The sequence below is a fragment of the Scyliorhinus torazame genome, chromosome 18 (genome assembly GCF_047496885.1).
Source record: "Scyliorhinus torazame isolate Kashiwa2021f chromosome 18, sScyTor2.1, whole genome shotgun sequence".
Lineage (NCBI taxonomy): Eukaryota > Metazoa > Chordata > Chondrichthyes > Carcharhiniformes > Scyliorhinidae > Scyliorhinus > Scyliorhinus torazame.
In genome coordinates this window covers 44664070-44678907 of record NC_092724.1, presented here as the reverse complement: position 1 = coordinate 44678907, position 14838 = coordinate 44664070, and the positions used below count along the sequence as shown (strand labels likewise).

Genomic DNA, 14838 nt, shown 5'->3' with positions numbered 1-14838 from the left:
CTCCCCCATTGCTGACAGCTTAATTTTTCTCAAAGCAGTCGAAGAACGGCTGCAACGAACCCCTCACGGTTAATTTCATTTTCTCAAGTCTGAGAAACCCGGCCACGCCGCAAAACCCATAATCTTCGGGGGTTCCGAGTCCCTACATCCTAGCAAGATCAGTCTCCGGGACACCAGGGAGGCAAAGGCCAGAACATCAGCCTCTCTCGCTCCCTGGGCTCCCGGGTCTTCTGACCAAAGATCGCCACCTCTGGACTCGGCACCACCCTCACTTGTAAGATCTCTGACATGACGTCAGCAAACCTCTGGCAGAAACCCCTCAGTCTCGGACACACCCAAAACATATGGACATAATTCGCAAGACACCCCCGCACAGCGCAACACCTATCCTCCACCCCTCGAAGAACCTGCTCGTTTGGGCCACAGTCATGTATGCACTCTGGACCACCTTGAACTGTATCATGTTGAGCCTGGCGCACAACGAGGATGCATCAACTCTCCTCAGGGCATCTTCCCATAACCCGGCGTCCATCTCCCCACGCAGCTCTTCTTCCCTCTTTCTCCTCACCTTCCCTATTGGAGATCCCTCCCACTCCATCAGCTCTTTATAGATCTCGGAGACTTTTCCCACTTCTCCTGTTCTCAAAACCACCTTATCCTGTAACCCCTGGGGTGGCAGGCGTGGGAAGGTCGGAACCTGCCTCCGCACAAAATCTCTCACCTGCAGATACTGGAACCCATTCCCCCATGGCAACTCAAACTAAACTCAAACTCCTCCACCAGCTCCTCCAGACCCAGGAAACCCTAATCAATAAAGAGATCCCCAATTCTCTCGTCCCCCTCATCTGTTCTACCAACCGACCCAATTTCAGTTTATGCAGCTGCTTCCACTCCCGAGCCACCTGGATACCCAAATACCGAAAGCTCCCTCCCACCACCTTGAACGGCATCTCACCCAATTTCTTCTCCTGCCCCCTCGCCTGGAACGCAGAGATCGCACTCTTACCCATATTCGCTTTGTCCCGAAAACCAGCCAAATTCCTCCAATATCCCCCCCCCCACCCCCCCCCCCAAGCGGGTCCGATATGTACAGAAGTAGATCGTCTGCACAGAGCGAGACCCTGTGTTCCACCCCCCCTCCCCCAGCCCGTACTATCCCCTGCCAAACCCTCAACGTTCTCAACGCCAATGGCTCTATTGCCAAGGCAAATAACAGTGGGGAAAGTGGACATCCCTGCCTCGGCCCCCGGTGCAAACTGAAGTAATCTGATCTCACCAGATTCGTCCGCACACCTGGCAACGGTGCCTGGTGTAGCAACCGAACCGATTCCACAAATCCCTGCCCAAACCCAAACCGCTCCATAACCTCCCATAAGTATTCCCAGTCCACCCGATCAAAGGCCTTCTCTGCATCCATGGCCACCACCAGCTCAACCTCGTGCCCTTCTGGAGGCATCATAATGACATTAAGCAAACTCCTAATATTGGGCACCAAATGCCGGCCCTTAACGTACTCTGTCTAATCCTCCCCTATTACCCCTGGGACGCAGTCTTCGATCCTTGTGGCAAGGATCTTCGCCAATAGTTTGGCATCCATATTTAACAGGGAGATCGGCCTGTATGGACCCAGCTTTCCGGGTCCTTATCCCACTTTAAAATGAGGGAGATCGATGCCTGTGACAACGCGGGGGGGGGCACACCCAACTCCTTTACTTATTTGAAGGCCCTTAGCAACAGCGGTCCCAAAAACCTTTTAGAAAATTCCACCGGTACCTGTCCGGTCCTGGGGCCTTACCCAACTGCTTCGCCTCCAGCCCCTCTACTACTTCTACCAGCCCAATTGGGGCCCACAGGCCCTCCACCAGCTCCTCATCAACCTTTGGGAACTCCAACCCTCCCAGAAACTGCCTCATCCCCTCTTCCCGGGCTGGGGGTTCTGACTCGTACAATTTGCTGTAGAACTCCATAAGCACCCCCGCCGGGTCCAAGACCGCATTCCCAGCTGTGTCCGTTACTCTCCCAATCTCTCTTGCCACTTCCTGCTTCAACTGGTGCACTAACATCCTGCTCGCTTTCTCCCCATACTCATATAGCGCCCCTCTCACCCGTCGCAACTGCCTTACCCGTGGATAACAACCTGAATTCCATTTGCAGTCTCTGGCGTTCCTTTAGCAGCCCTTTCCCAGGGCTTCTGCATACCTTATGTCCACCTGCAGGATTTCCTCCACAAACCTTTCTATCTCCACGCGCTCCGCCTTCTCCGTGTACCCAAATCGAAATAGACTCCCCCGTGGCCACTGCTTTTAGTACCTTCCAAACAGTACCTGCTGAAACCTCCCCAGGTCATTAATCTCAACATACTCCCACATGGCGTTCCTCACCCACTGCTTCCTCCGGATGGCCTTCCTCGCCCACTCGCACACCGCTTCCTCTGCTAACAGTCCCACATCCAGCCTCCATTGCGGGCGCTAAGCCCTCCTCTTAGTTCACTCGTAAATCCACCCAGCACGGTGCATGGTCCGACACCACTATTGCCGAATACTCAACATCTACCACCCCTGCCAACAGCGTCTTATCCAACACAAAATCTATTCTTGCGCACATGGGAGTAAAACTAAAATTCCTTCATCCTCGGCTTCCCAAATCTCCACGGATCCAACCCCCATCCCGAGTCCGCCACTATATTTCCCACCTCGAACGCCATCCGCTTATTAACTAAAATCGCTACCCACTTGGTTTTAAAGTCCAATCCCGAATGAAATACTTGCCCAACCCATCCCTTCCTCAGCCTAATCGGGTCCCCCACCTTCAGGTGCGTCTCTTGTAGCATAGCCACATCTGCCTTCAATCGCTTTTTAAGTGTGCGAACACAGGGGCCCTCTTAACTGACCCATTCAATCCTCGCATGTTCCACGTGACCAGCCTGGTTGGGGGGCACCCTGCCCCTCACCCCGCCCATCAACCATAGTCCCTCTTGGGCCAGCCTCCGGTCAGTGTCCCGCACCTCCCAGGCCTGCCCTCGGGCGCCCACCGTCATCGATCCTCCTCCCCTTACACTTTAAAAGCCCTGATAGCAGTACTTCCACCCCCCCACCGACCTTCCACTCACCCCCATTGTGCTTCTGCGAACTAGGCCACCCAGCCAGCCTGGCAGCCGCTGCCCACGGCACCTAGCATCCTACCCCCTACTGATTCCTCTCCCCCCCTCGAACATTAGTGCAAACATGCAAAAGCAACCCCTCCCCAAGCCCAAACAAAGAGACCTACACTCCCATCCCCCATCAAAGAACAAACCTGAAGCCAAAAAAGAAATAAATGGCCCCAAACATAAGTTAAGAGCAACATCATAACGGCATCTCCACCAAAGTTCAAAGTCCACCTTCTCCTACCAGTCCCTTGTCTTTCAAAAAATCTACCGCCGAACCAAAGTACAATTCCCGGCCTTCGTAGGTCACCCACAGACGTGCAGTGTACAGTAGCTCAAACTTCATCCCCTTCTTGTAGAGGGCTACCTTGATCTTGTTAAAGCTCGCTCTCCTCTTGGCCAGCTCTGCACCCATCAGCCTCATCTCCACTGCCATCAAGAAAAACTGTTCCTCGTATTCCCCCGCCACCTTCTGGATTGCCTGACCCTGGTCGCCAGCTTCATTTCCATGCGGTCGACCACAGCCCTGATCGAATCTACCGTCCGGGCCAGGTCCTCCAGACTCTCCTTCTGACGAATGTGATATAAAATAGTTACTTTAGAGTTACTAGTTAATGTAATGTAGAAATAAGCCACTTTGACTCTTGCAGTTAGGGACAAAGGAGTTTGAGACCGCATGGAAAAAGCAGGAAGAGGTGTGTCTATGAGAGTGATGCTGCATTGATAGGGGCCAGAGAAAGGGATTGGAAGTGAGCCAATCAGAATAGATCAAACAGGTCAGGAGGGACATAGGCTGACCTATGTCCGTCGAGTATGTGAAACTTGATACCATTTGAATTGATTTTGCAGAGATCCCTTTGTCTTTTAGTTCAGTCGTTTTCTGGGATGTAAGAGGCTGGATGTCTTTTACGTTTCTGTAAGATGATTCAAGCTTGCAAGCTAAATAAATAACTTCTTTTTACGTGCGAATCCGTCTCAACTTTTATTGAGGCCAGACTGACAGAGAAAGAAATTTGGAGATCTACACTTCCATGTTGGATGAACTTCTCGTTCAAGAAGCTCACCAGCTGGTCAGTCAACCACTGAGCCGGCTTGTCCGCTCCCTGCCCCTCTGCCATGTCCATGTCCAACGCAGGCGCCGCACCAGCTCTAACCGACTGATTCTCTCTTTTTCAAAGGCTTCTGGCCCTCAGCTCCATACACCAGAGGGTCAATATTTTCCCCTCACTCTCCTGCACCTTTATTCCACCTCACATCCACCTGTTACCCAGGGAAAAGGCCCGAAAAAAATGCCACAAGCGGGAGCCACCAAATGTGCGACCACTCACTCCATGGCCGCCACAGGAAGTCCCAGTTGTTCTCTTTCTTACCAAGAGCACTATGGTCAAATGGTTTGCTAAAACTAGCTACTTAACACAGAGCATGATTTGAAATTGGAGCCTCTCACTTTGTGTAGCCAAGAACTTTCTTTCCCTGCTACATTATCAGGGAGAGGAGATAGACATCCTCCATTTCTGCCCATCCAGCAAAGTATCAAACATTCCTCTAAACCAGAACGACCATACAAAGCAAAACAGCAACATAAGATATTGCCAACCAATTCATTTCACAAGCTATTTCACATACATGTTTAGTAAATACGCTTAGTTGTAAGCAGTTCCCAGCTGTGTGCTGCAGCATGCAGAGAGAGAACTGGAACTAAACCTGTCAAAAAGGTTTAAAATAACCAACTGACTTTCTCAGCATTAGCTTGGGGCCTTATTTACAGAATAAACAATTCTAAAAAGATTATATAAACACTATTTCCAAAAATAGTAGATAAGGAAGATAGTCTATGAGGCAATAACTGCAATCTTATCATTCTAAACTACTAAATAAACCACTGTGTTTGATCAATCAACAACAAGGCATTTAGTAATCTGCTGCTGTTGCTATCTACACATTGTATCAATGAAAAAGTACCCTGCACACCAACAATTAGTCTAAGCGATGTCTTCACAATGGGCCAGTAGACATCTCCCTGTAACAACATGCAGTTATGCAGTCCCTTCAATGTAGAAAAACATCCCAAGACATTCCAGATGTTTAATGAAAACAATGTGTGAAACAAAGATGACATTCGCTGGAGCAATCAAACATTCGGCAAAACAGGTGGGGTTTTTTTTTGCAGCAGAGGGGGTTGGGGGTCAGTCAGAGAACTAAGCAGCTATAGTGTCAGATGCCAATCATGGGCACGAGAGATTAAAGAGAGAAAAAAAATTCTGGTTGTGGGTTGTTGATTACACATGAAGTCATGAAACAAATGGGCAACACGGTAGCATTGTTGATAGCACAATTGCTTCACAGCTCCAGGGTCCCAGGTTCGATTCCGGCTTGGGTCACTGTCTGTGCAGAGTCTGCACGTTCTCCCCGTGTCTGCGTGGGTTTCCTCCGGGTGCTCCGGTTTTCTCCCACAGTCCAAAGATGTGCAGGTTAGGTGGATTGGCCATGATAAATTGCCCTTGGTGTCCAAAATTGCCCTTAGTGTTGGGTGGGGTTACTGGGTCATGGGGATAGGGTGGAGGTGTTGACCTTGAGCAGGGTGCTCTTTCCAAGAGCCGGTGCAGACTTGATGGGCCAAATGGCCTCCTTCTGCACTGTTAATTCTATGATCTATGAAATTAAATACAAGGGTATGAATTTTACATTTAAGACATTGGAGGAAGACAATGCTGATCGGTGAGCAAGATAATGATGCCAGATAGGGCACTGCTTAAATGCGCAGAAGCTTAGAGGGCTTATGAGGAGAGGGTGCTTGAAGAGCATTGGAAATGTCAATTGGAAGTAAGAAAGCCATGGATTAGGACATCAGCGATAGACTGAGGAGGAGGCAAGTGATGTTATGGAGATGGAAGCAAGGAGGTATTTTCATGAAGACACAAGGTCATAAACTCACTCAGGGTTGAATAAAACACCAGGTTTACAAACATTAGGCTGGAGAGAGAAATTGAATTTTTTTCAAGGGTACAGAGTTTGTGGCGGGGCCAAAGACAATTTTTTGTTCAGTTTCCCCCAAGTTCAACTGGATGCCAGGCAAGCAGACAACACAAGGACAGTTTGAAACAAATGCTAGGGAGGTCGAGGTGTGTTATCAGCAGGCCTGTGAAGGCTGACCCCATGCTTGCAGATGTCACCAGAGGATAACATAAATGAGGAAGAGATGAAAACCAAGGATAGATTCACAGTGCTTATAGGGGGTGTAAATGCATTTATTTATAATCAGCCAGAAAAAAGTATACTCAAGCAAAGACTGTTCCAATTACTCGGTCAACAGCATAAAGGCATTCAACAAGGGTGGTTAGGGGATCACTGCATCAAAAGATGCACTGAGATAGAGGAAGTCTAAAGCATGACGATCGCAATCACAGAGATCACCATTTGTGACTTGGTTTTTGCCAGTTTCAGTCTTGTGGGAGGGCCACTGCCCTGATTTGGAGGGATTCAATCAGGAAAGTTGGCCATATTTTTGAAAAGCAACAAGTTCACCGTGTTTGGAGATGTAAAGGAGTTTTCATGACAGAGGATGGGATTTTTGAGGGGGTGACAACAATCCTGAAAGGGAATCCTGACACGCAGCCAGAAAGCAAAAGTTGGATGGTGAATAGATTAGTGTAAATGGGCTCAATAAGGTAAGAGGTTGGTCTCATAGGATAACGGGTGAGATTCTCCGTCCTGCCTGCCATATTTTACAACATGGCGCGCCCTTGCCGGCAGCGGGATTCTCCGGTCCCACAGTCGGCCAATGGGGTTTCCCATTGTGGGCCATCCCACACCATCAGGAAACGCGCAGACGTGGGTGCGCTGCCAGTGGGACGAAGGATCCCGCCAAAGATAGGAAGTCATGAAGGGAAATAAGAGAGACAATCAACCAAGCCACAGGTAAAGGGCTCGGGGAAGGGTTAGGAACATAAGAAATCAGAGAGGTAGGCCATTCAGCCTTTAGAACCTGTTTAGCTATTTAATTAGATCATGGCTGATCTTCTACTTTAATGCCTTTTTACTGCACTATCCACAGATTCCTTGATGTCCTTACTATCTAAAAATTAATCAATCCCAGTCTTGAACACACTCAATGACTGAGCTACCATAGCCCTCTGTGGAGGAGATTTCCAAAGATTCATTACCCTCAGTAAAGAAATTCCTCATTTCAGTTCTAAATGGCCCACCCTTTATTCTGACATTATGTCCCCAGGCCTAGAGTCACCAGCCAGGGGAAATCTACTTTGCTGAGCTCTGTAAGCATATTGTATATATTTCCTTGGGTAAGACAACAAAAACTGTATGAAATACCCCAGATGAGGCCTCATCAAGGCACTATACAATTGCAGCAAGACTTTGACTCCTGTACTCAAATCCTTCTGCAATAAAGGCCAACATAGCATGCGTCTTCCTGCTAGCTTTCAGTGACTCAAGCAACACCCGCGTCTCATTGGACATCAACACTTTCCACTTTCTCAGCATTTTAAGAAATACACGGCATTTCTGTTTTTCCTACCAAAGTGGATAACTTAACATTTTTCCACATTTATATTCTACCCGCCATGTTCCAGCCCATTCACTTAGTCTAAATCCCCTTAAAGCATATTTGAATCTTCCTCACAACTTAATTAATTTTGAGTCACCAGAAAACTTGAAAATATTACATTTGAGCTCCACACACAATCATTGATAGATTGTGGCCCAAGCACTGATCCTTGCGGTAGCTCACTGGTACAGTCTTCTAGCCTAAGAATGAGGGTGTAGGGAACAGAGGAGCACAGTTTTAGCAGATTAGTAGAAGGAAACCAGAGATTATCCAGTCACACACTGTTAAAAAACACTTTTGTAAGTATGGAAGCCAGCAAAGAACAAGGCTGAATGTGCAGACCTATATTATAATCCCAGACCAGACCTCAACAATGGCTAGAATACTGGACAGAAACCACAATATTTTAATCTAAATTTTTGTAAGACTGTGAGGAAAGGATACCTCGCTCCAGGAGAGATTTCACTCCAAATAGTGATATGGTATATTAAAACAAACTTTATTACTAACACAGTATTAAAATATCTTTAACATCACTCAAAAGAAAAGCTTACAGTTATCCTTAAACAATGCTACGCAATACAGTGACACAATAACTCTTACCTGCTATCTTTATTTCCACTCAAACAAAAACCATCTCAGGTCCAAATGCACTTTTAAATACAGACAGCAATAAGGAATACTTGCTGTATAGTGATGTCTTGGACACTCCACTTTGAGAAACAGAAATCTTTTGAGGCTGCTTGAAAGAAAGAGACCCAACTACCTGTCACAATGATGCAGAATCTCCGACTGCATTTCTTCAGAAACCTTCTCAGCTCACCTTCCAGCCAAAGACCAACTCTGAAAACCGCAACACCTGACTGCTTCAACTCCTGGCTCCTCCTATTAACTTCATAATCTTACTAAACTGAACACAATGTCTCTAATTAACCCTCTTAATATAAACAAAAGTCCATTCAAACTTTTACGGTGCTTTAATTGCACCTCTGGCTCCAAAACGCTTAACTGTCTTTCAAACCAGGATTTTAAAAACTGACTGCAGCAGTCACATACTAACCCAGGCCAGGATCTCACAACTGAATCCGCTGGAGAGAGCTTTGCAGGAGAGTCCACAGCAGGACAAAGCGGTGCCGGTGTTAACTCCAGGACCTCGAATGAAATTGAATTCAAACACACCCCACAACAACTCAGCTAACTTCCCAAGTCAAAACCATATGGACCATGGAAGTGACAGGTTGAATATCTTGTCTGAGCTAAATTCTCCACTGTAGCAATATTAGGAGTTTGACAAGTGACCTCAATATTCGTGAGCTAAGGAGAGAAGATAACTGCCATACCGGTCAGGGTTCCTGCAATGCCTGCTGGAAGTATCCAAGCATTAACAGAGTTTTGTGTTTGGCATTGGAGTCCCCAAAAGTGTATTAGCTCAGTAACACTCATCAAGACTTATTCTGAACAAGTCACTTCGGTGAAAAAGAGTAATGGGGATACAGAAAAATAATTTTTAATTAAACAAAGTTCATGCCTCATGCTTCAATCATCCGCCTATTCTCCATTCCAAAGCAAAATTCAAGTCCAGACTAGGCATGAAGAGTGAAACAAATAATATCATAAATGGAAAATATTGCAATGCTGGAAATCAGAAACAGCAAGTGCTGGAAAAACGCATCATCTGTGGAGAGCAAAAAACAGGATTACCATGGAGTCCAAATCTTTTTTTTTTTTTAAATTTAGAGCACACAATTCATTTTTTCCAATTAAGGGGCAATTTAGCGTGGCCAATCCACCTAGCCTGCATATCTTTTGGGTTGTGGGTGCGAAACCCACGCAAATACGGAGAGAATGTGCAAACTCCACATGGACAGTGACCCAGAGCCGGGATCAAACCTGGGACCTCGGTGTCGTGAGGCAACTGTTCTAACCACTGTGCCGTCGTGTTATGGAGTCCAATTCTGACTTCTTCAGAACAACTACTTCTGTATGTTCCAGTTGTGCCTCAAAGAATGCTAGGTTATACTGACTTCCACTCTAAGGACCTGACTGCATATTAAAAGCAAGGCAATTCTTAGCACAAGTTATTTTAATTCCTCAGAAATATCTTTCCTCTCCTGAAGCAGCCTTCATCCAAAACTATCTTGATCATTGGCATCTGAAAGGATGAGATAAAGGAGTTGAAGAGTTTTGTTTATCAGAATCTCATGATCCTCGCTGGCTTTCTTTGCAGTATTCTTTTGTACCTCACCCAAGTTTTTATTCAAATGTTGGGTCTTGACATTCCTTGCGGCCAAGCTGTGCGATAACAGTTTATGAAGGTGAAAATAAGGTCGTCTTTGTGGTGGATGTTGTTCAGGAAAGCTGGAGGATGGGAATGAGAAATAGAGTTTGTGCAACAAATTTATCATGGTTATCAAAGATAATAATTGTGCTTTCAAATTTTCAGCTGAGAGAAGCTATGAATCATCCAAATCCCAATGTTGGTCACAGAGCCTGACAGTAGAGGTTGAAGCAGCAGTGCATGATATAATAATAATCTTTATTGCAACAAGTAGGCTTACATTAACACTGCAATGAAGTTACTATGAAAAGCCCCTAGTCGCCACACTCCGGAGCCTGTGCGGATACACAGAGGAAGAATTCAGAATGTCCAATTCACCCAACAAGCACGTCTTTTGGGACGTGGAGGAAACCCACACAGACACAGGGAGAATGTGCAGACTCCACACAGTGACCCAAGCCAGGAATCTAACCTGGGATCCTGGAGCTGTGAAGCAACAGTATTACCCACTGTGCTACCGTGCTGCCTTATGCAAGCACTTGGAAATTAATTTGAATGTCTTCTGATGTTGGTAAAGTTCAGCATGCGGATGAGAAAGGAGGAGCAACAGTTGGATCCTCAGGGGTACTATGGTCAATGCTCTTGCTAAGTGAGAATAGAGCTGAGTGACTGCTTTCTTGTGGAGTTGGAAAACAGAAGAAAGACGTTCAAGGAAAATAGTGTGGCTAACTGTGTCAAAAGTTAAAAACGAGGTTGAGGAATTATACACTGCAATCACAATCATAGGATGCCATGCGACTTTGGTTGCAGTTGGAAACCTGATTAAGAGCACTGTAACAGAAACATGAAAGAGATGGGCACAGATGGGCAGGGACAGGCATGTCAACTCAATCAAGGATCTTGGAGAGGCAATGGAGGTTGACACTCAAACATCAGAACACGGAGATTCAAAAAGCATAAAGAGAAAATGGGTAAATTCTGATTCAGGACTTTCACTTTGATTGTGACTGTTCAAATAAGTTATTTCTCATTCATATTTTAAAATTCTTGGTTCATCGTAGACAGCTGTGCATGTCAGGGTCTGCACTTCAAAGCCAGAATACGTGCAGAATACAATATGCTTTCCTTAAGAGTTGAAAAGGCACACAGCAGAGCAGTTTAGCTTGAATTACCAATGACATACTCATGAGCGCTTCACAGGAACTAGTAAGTGATGTGTGCAATGCTGTGCTAATTGCTGTATCGTGACTCGCACAATGCAGATGATCAAACTAAATTTACAATAATAATTCTCAAATCACTTCAAAACACACTGTATGCAATAGCCAAATATTAGAGTTATTTCTATCCATCAACATCCATATGATTAGTAATTCTATCACTCTGCATTTTAATAATAAAGAATAAAGGTAACTACAAAGACATGCGGAAGAAGCTGGCCAGAGTTGATTGGAAGGGGAGCCTAGCAGGGACCTCAGTGGAACAGCAATAGCGGGAGTTTTAGGGGGTTATCCAGGAGGCACAACAGAAGTTCATCCCAAGGAGAAGGAAACATGCTAAGGGGAGAACGAGGAATCCATGGCTAACGAGGGAAGTAAAGGACAGTATAAAAGAAAAAGAAAAACTATACAAGGTGGTAAGGATTAGTGGGAAGCAAGTGGATTGGGAAGTCTTTAAAAGCGAGCAGACAACTAAAGAAGCAATAAGCGGGGGAGGGAGAATTCAGCGGCACGGTAGCACATCGGTTAGCATTGTTGTTTCACAGCACCAGGGACCCAGGTTCAATTCCTGGCTTGGGTCACTATCTGTGCAGAGTCTGCACGTTCTCCCAGTGTCTGCGTGGGTTTCCTCCAGGCGCTCCAGTTTCCTCCCACAAGTCCCGAAAGACGTGCTTGTTAGGTGAATTGGACATTGAGTTTCCCTCAGTGTACCCAACCAGGCGTTTTAGAATCCATTATTAAAGATGAGATTGCAGAGTACTTCGAAGTGCATGATAAAATAGGACTGAGTTTGCATGGCTGCATCAAGGGGAGGTCATGTCTGACAAATCTGTTAGACTTCTGTGAGGACGAGGGCAGCACGGTGGCGCAGTGGTTAGCACTGTTGCCTACGGCACTGAGGACCCAGGTTCGGTCCCAGCCCCGGGTCACTCTCAGTGTGGAGTTTGTACAGGTATTTGCGTGGGTTTCACCCTCCAACGCAAAAGATGTGCAGGTTAGGTGGATTGGCCACACTAAATTATTCCTTAATTGGAAAAAGAAATTGGGTATTCTAAAAAAATGTTTTAAAGAATTCTTTGAGGAGGTAACAAGGAGGTTAGACAAAGGAGAACCAGTTGACATGATCTATTTATATTTACAAAAGGACTTGACAGGGTGCCCTATAGGAGGCTGTTAAACAAGTTAAGAACCCATGGTGTTAAGCTGTGCCTCAGGGATCAGTGTTGGGACCACAACTTTTCACAATATACATTAACGATCTGGAACAAGGTGTTAAGTAATGGGGTTAAGAGATATTGCAATTAGTTGTCTCATATGTTAAGTATCCATTAATTAACACTGATATGTAAAGGGGCTTCAGGTGGCCTCTGGGAGGTGGTGTGTTGTTAAGAGTTTTGTGCAGAGGCTGTGGAAGTGAAATAAATGGTGTTTGGTGAAAACGAACAAGAACTTTAGACTCTTCATTTCACAGCAACTAAAACGTCTAACAATGGTAGCAGAGGATGGTTGCTGTGCAAATGTGAAGGTTTGAAAGATACAACTTTTCCTGATCAAACCAAGGAGTGAGTGAGAAGGGGGAAAAAAAGATACATGGCTGAACCCAGGATAAAGTAGGCTGGATATGACTATCCTCCCTTATTTTCTGAAAGGGAATCGTACGACCAATGGAGAAGTGCAGTAGTTATGACGACTAAAGTGACTGCTTTGGGAAAGAGAAAACAAGGTATGGCATTGGCTCTTTCTCTACCATATGGCAGTAAAATCTGAAACAAAGTGCTTTCTGAGCTGGAATTGGAAGAGTTAGACTCAGAAGAAGGTCTGGAGACTTTATTACATTATATGGATAAGATTTATAAGAAAGATGACTTGCTAAGTGCGTATGAAGCATGGTCGGATTTTGATAAGTTCAGGAAAATGGAGGCTATCTCCATGGAAGACTATATAATGGAATTTGGCAGACTATATAAAAGGTTGCAGAAACACAATCTGGAATTTCCACAGTGTTGGCCTTTAAATTACTTGACTGTGCTAGAGTGAGCAACATGGATTGGCTCCTGGTTTTGACAGGAGTTCAGTTTACTGATAAGGATACTTTATTCGAACAGATGATAAAAGCTTTAAAGGTTTCTGGGGAAACATTCGATTCCGATGGCTCTGATGACCCAAATAGGTCAGCCTGCAATAAGGCAGAATATGGAAGATAAACTAGTAACAGGATGGCGAAATCGTATGGCTACGAACAGGGCTCAAAACAACAGACGGAGACCAAGACAAGGAAATTATGAAGACAGAAACCCAGTTAGAACCTACAATAGGTAGATGAACCCCAGAAATGCACAGGGCATGATAAATCGATGATGTGACTCTCAATGCCATTATGCTTTCAACTCTCCAACTCGTTATGATAAGAGTGTTTGAAGCGACACATGACACGGAAGAGTCAGAAGAGGAAAAAGATAGTGACCAGAAAGAAGGCACTGACAAGCAGTTTTACGCCGGTAATGAGGGTGTTGGTTGCAGAATCCTTCAACTGTGCTGTATTGGACATTGGCTGCCCATCTACTGTGTGTGGAATTGACTGGTTAAAATGTTACCTGGACTCTTTGAATGCTGAAAATCGTAACAAGGTTAAGGAATTTGAAAGTTCCACAAGTTTCAGGTTTGGGGATGATAATACTCTGAAGTCACTGAGAAGAGTGGTGATCCCTTGCAATATTGCCGGAGTGAATCATTTCATTAGCACAGATGTTGTATCAAGTGAGATGCCTTTGCTTCTGAGCAGACCATCGATGAAGAAAGCACACATGAAACTGGATATGGAACAGGATAAGGCAACAGTTTTTGGAAAGACAGTGGACTTACAATTTACACAGTCGGGACACTACTGTATTCCATTACTGACAAATAATTTTTCAAGTAGAGTGGTTAAGGATGTGTTGAGGGCAGTTGAAAATGGGACTTTAGCTGATAAAAAGCTTGTGGTATTAAAACTGCATAGGCAATTTGCACATCCGTCTCCTCGGAGGCTGAAAAATTTATTAAAGGATGCAGGGGCAAGGGATGCAGACTATACTAAACTGATAGAACAGGTTAGTGACCGCTGTGAAGTTTGTAGGAAGTACAGAAGGACACCAGCACGACCGATAGTAACCCTACCTTTGGCCAGGGATTTTAACAACATTGTGGCCATGGACGTTAAGATCTGGGATAAAGCAAATAATATATTTATTTTGCAGATTTAGCAACCAGATTTAGTCAATCAACGATTGTACGAAGTAAAGAAAAGAGAGTAATTCTGGATCAAATCGTGGAAAAATGGATAGGGACAGGAATGGCTCCACCGGCAAAATTCCTTACGGACAATGGGGGAGAATTTGCTAATGAGTTTAGGGATGTGTGTGAAAACATGAATATCAGAGTTATGAATACAGCTGCAGAAAGCCCAGTTAGTAATGGTGTCTGTGAAAGAAATCATGCTGTCATCGATGACATGCTTCGGAAAATCTTGGCAGATCGACCAAATTGCAGGCTAAATTCAGCTTTAGCATGGGCAGTACATGCAAAGAACTCATTGCAGATGGTTGGGGGCTTATAGTCCTTATCAATTAGTGTTTGGTAGAAATCCTAAAAT

At 45.3% G+C, this 14838-nt stretch overlaps 1 protein-coding gene across 4 annotated transcripts in view; it reads right to left on the bottom strand.

The window, feature by feature from the left end:
- LOC140395181 (phosphatidylinositol 4-phosphate 5-kinase type-1 gamma-like) overlaps nucleotides 1-14838 on the bottom strand; it is a 176700-nt gene that overhangs the window by 122387 nt on the left and 39475 nt on the right. The window contains exon 2 of one of the 4 annotated variants that reach the window (XM_072482692.1): nucleotides 9955-10067. The exons of the other annotated variants lie outside the window; for them this stretch is intronic. The gene's annotated coding sequence lies outside the window, so the exon portion shown is untranslated. The remainder of the gene's footprint in view (nucleotides 1-9954; nucleotides 10068-14838) is intronic. 4 annotated transcript variants of the gene reach the window in all.